Source organism: Anser anser (genome assembly GCF_964211835.1).
Source record: "Anser anser genome assembly, chromosome: 14".
NCBI classification, from domain to species: Eukaryota; Metazoa; Chordata; class Aves; order Anseriformes; family Anatidae; genus Anser; species Anser anser.
In genome coordinates this window covers 5,206,596-5,211,074 of record NC_139735.1, presented here as the reverse complement: position 1 = coordinate 5,211,074, position 4,479 = coordinate 5,206,596, and positions in this window count along the sequence as shown.

The following is a 4,479-nucleotide window of genomic DNA, read 5'->3' as shown; positions in this document are numbered from 1 at the left end:
CCTTTTTGTGATCCTTGTTCTTGTGCAAAGGTGTTGCCCTGTCCTAGAAGGGCTAGGAAAAGACGCGCACCGCTGAGCTTTTCAAGCTTTGGGGCTCGTCAGAAATATTGCAAATTGCCCCACTTGCTTTTCATGTATAAATAAGGAGGTCTGCAGGAGGTAGCATCACAGAAAGCGAGCGCGCTTGCCTTTGGGCCAGCTGGAAGCTGCTTGAAAAACGGGGCTGGAGTCCTCTGCCTGCGTTTGGGTATTTTCCCTGGTGCAGGGCTGCAGCTGCCTGCGGTGCCACCGGCCCCAGCAGCGGGGCTCTGCCTGCGGCTGCGATCCCTTCCCCAGGGCTGGCACCCCCAAACGTAAGGGGCTCCTGCTGCCAGGGCGCAGGAATGGGTGGGAAAGTCAAAATGATTTATTTATTTTTGGGCCCAAGGAAAGCATTCAGCCTCTTACCCACTAGGTGTCACGATTGGGTCTGGATTGGTGCAGGAACCTGAAGCCTGGCGAGGAAAAAAAAAAAAAAAAATCGCGATTTTTGTCAAGCTCGGTCGCCTTTTGTGACCAGCGTTTTGTGAAAGCGAGCCGGGAATTAATTTTCACAATTTAAGGGCAAAAAGGTGGGCGAGGGGGCCGTTCAAAACACGGCAGCTCCCGGCAGGAGAGGGCACTGTGCGCTTGGCCGTGCCACGCAGCCTGCCCTTGGGGTGAGGCTGTTTTTGGAGGGAGGGGGCAAAATCCCCTCTCCAAGGGACCCCACAGACCAGAAAGTGGGGCTGGGGGGGGGCTGCAGCCGGCTCCCCACAGGGGCCATCCCTGTCCCCGCGCTTCCGTGAGCGGTGGGGAAAGGCTCGCGAGGAGAGGAGCCTGGGATCCCGAGCCCCCTGCTTTTTCTTGGTGGTTTGGAGCTAAAACGCGCGTGGCACGAGGTGCCGGCTTAAAGTGGGGCAAGGGGTTGCTGGTGGAAAGAGTGGGACAAACACAGGAGCGAATCTGGGTGAAGTTGGGTGTCAGAGCTTGAAATGCTGCATTTGGTGACTGAAGCATCGCTTACCTCTTTGCTTTAGGTATAAGGTTTCCATTCAGGGGGGAAATGGGGTTTCATTTGAGACGCATGTTCAAATTAACGCCCTCGTCCTTCACTTCCCTCTGTACAGTAACTCCTATTGCAATATAACGGGGAAAAGCTGGCTGAAAGAAACCCTCCCAAATTGCTGTTCAGGATTTTGTTTTTAATCGTAGAGAGATTTGATGCAATTCCCCCCTTATTTATAATTTTAGCTCTGCGGATCTGAAAGGAAGGAGCTGAGATGTTTGGTCTGCACAGCGCTGAAGCCAAGCTGACCTCCTTGTGCCTGGAGGACGAGCCCTCGGCCACTCACCGGGACCGGCTTGTTCAGCTCGGTGTTTGGCCTTTGGGTTAACGTCGTCAGGAGATGCTGATTTTCAGGCTGTTGTTTTGCTTTAAGGATTTTTTTTTTTTCTCCCAGGTTCTTCCCGAGGCACGTTTCCATGTGGGACTTTTGTCTTTGCACAAGGACAAGGCTTTGTCTTTAAAATAGCAAAAAAAAAAAAAAAAAGTTGAGAGCTTCTGCAATCCCTCTGGAAATCAGTTTAACAAATGTCTGCTGCTCCACTTAAAGCGAGCTGTCGTGTTTAGCTGCATTTTGGATGGTGTCTATAAACACAGCAGCTGTCTGCATGCAAACGGGACTTTCCAGCAGTGCATAATATGAAAAGAATCTTATTACTAAAAAAAAAAAAAAAAAGAAGGCAAGAAGGGCTCAATAAGCTCGGATAATGCCAGCTTCGTATCAGCTCCAACAGCAGTCTAGACATCTTGGAGAGTCATCAGATTAACGTGATGCACATTTGGCATCTTCAGCTCTACGTTTCTCAAGCAGAGCTAGGAAAAAGGAGCTTTGCTCCATCAGCAGGTACAGACCTCAGGGGCTCCCCGTTTCCTCCATCCCACTTCTTACTTATTTCTTTTCCTCCTCAGATGTTTGTGTTTGGGCATCAGAGGCGACCTCTTCCATGAATCACAACTTCAGGCATGCCACAGTGACCCTCATTTAACGTCATTAACCTCATTGACAGCAACTGTAAGCAGCAGCCTCATTCCTAGCCTGGCAGATTTGGGGTCAGGTGCTCCCGAAATACCACGGCTGGTGCCCAGGGCTGTGTGACCGGGAGGGGAAATGCCCAGTGCTGGCTCCAGCAGCCTCGCATCGGATGGTGGTGGGAGGCAGGGACCAGGAGGAGCGCGGTTGGAGGAAGGCCGGGAAAACCTCTGCTCAGAACCTGGGGCTTCCTGCAAAGCCTTTGTAAGGGGGGATTCTCCTGGGGCGGGACCCTGGTTGCTTCCTTTTGGCCAAGCAGCCAGCTGCTTTGCAGGGAGGCAGCACTGTAACGCATTACAAAAGTTGGCCCCAAACCTGATCCCTTGCTGTTTAGCAAGTTCTGTTACTTGCTTTCCAGTCCAGGGACCAAAGTGGGCTCTGTCCCTTGCTGTCTGGGGAGGTGATGGGGAGAGGCTCAGCAACCTTCCTGCACCGAGATGGTTCCCAGACAAGAAATACCAAAACACCATGGGAAAGGCTGTTCTTGTGATGTCCTCTGGCCCGTCAAAGAGGAGAAAAATGTCAGGAATTTCCCAACAAAATCCTTAGTTGTTGGTTTTCTGGCTGAACTGTCCAGAGCTGGACAGGATGGAAAGGAATGAACTCTCGTGGGTTTGCTGCCTTACCACAAGCTCCGAGGTCATCTGTTAAAGGGATTTTTTTTTTAAACCACATTCAAACAAAATCTATTTGGTGCTTCTATTTTTTTTTCTTTTTCTTCTGGTTCATGTCAACACGATCGTCTTGGGTAACGTGTGCGACTTGTGCGCCACTGTGCTGCCTGCATGGTGCAGGATGGTGAAAGCTGCAAGAGCCGAGAGGCTGGCTTAGTGCAGCACTGCTTTGCCAGCATCCTGGGAGGACTGCAAAATCCTCCCGTCCCAGGGAAAGATACAAAAGAAAGGGTGAAGAAAGGAGATTATTTTTCCCCACCCCTCTGCAATTTTACTTGCTCTGCCCTAACATTTAGGCTTTACCTGCATTTTGCCACCGACGCTGCACCCAGAATCTGCTGTGAATTGAAACTGATGGGTTTTATGCAACTGCCTTCAAATTTCCCTCACCGTTAACTTTGATTGCGCTGTGTCTGTCCATCCCCATGCAACACTGACCCTTAATTGATTTCTTAAGGAAACCCCTTCCCGAGAGGACCTCCCTTCCCGGCTCTGGTCGTGCTCCTGTGCTGCCTCGCTGCGTCACCCAACAAGTTATTTTATCCAGGCAAAGCGAGCTCTGATACCAGTAAAGCCAGTGGAAGGAATAAACATATGCTCTTAATCCATCTGATTAGAGCCCCACAGGGTGCTCAGTTTGGTCCTGCACTTGGGCACGGTTTTGGGGAGAAAAAAGTGGAACCGTGCGTGAGGCTGGGAGCAGAGGGCTCAGCGGGGGCACAGAGGGAGCCCAGCCCTGTGAGGCCTCGCACCAAATTGCCTTTCCCAAACATCACTTGGAGAGAGCGCTCGTAACGTTGAGTCATTACCATCCATTTGCATGTACGATAACAACAGGGGAAAAGATAAAAAATCAATGCAGGGATCAATAGAGAGCATCTTGCTCGATGTCTTCTGGCTGGGGCTTGTCATTAGTAGACACCGGAGGAGCGGGGCACTGTTAATTAAAGGAAGCATTTGTAATTCGGGCGCTGGCAACTGGAAAAGGCCTCAGAGCTTTTGAACCAAGTTTTTGGAGGTGAATTTGTTTCACCTTTCTCTGTGGGACCCTGTGTCCCGAGGGAAGCGCATCCTTCCCACCTGTGAAGGAAAAGAGAGGTTTCTCAGCCTGGAGTTTGGAAGGGGTGAATTGCAAAAAAAAAAAAAAAAAAAAGCCAGGAGCAGCCCTGCTCAGTGTAACCTCTCTCTTAAATCTTTGGGCAGCTGCTCTCTGATCCCCAATCCCTCGTAGCCCTCCCAGCAGCGCTCCCAGCCTGGAATGGCACATAAATAAACCCGTTCTGCTGCGTGTGCAAGCAGCTGCTGCTGAGTTTGCAGGAGAGGGGCTCAGGGCAAGCAGAGCATCCCTGCGCTGGGGCAGGACCAGGCCGGGGGGGCTGAGCATCGCCCTTCGCTTCATTTCTCCAGGTTAAGTGACCGGCATCAGGCCTCCAGCAGAAGCCTTGCTGTCCCCGTGATGTCCCCTGACAAAAAAAAAATAATAATAATAAAAAAATTCAAACAGCCTTCTGCTCAGCCATGGCCTCCCATCTCTGAATAATGCATGAGCTGCAAATTCTGTGGGTGCTGCTCTGCACATGGCATAGCAGCACTGGGTGCTGGCTCCCCCCAGGGCATGGGGAACAGCTCTTTAGCATTTGGGGGAAGTTATAATAAATATTAGAAGTGTGAGAGTGTGCTCCATCCTGCCT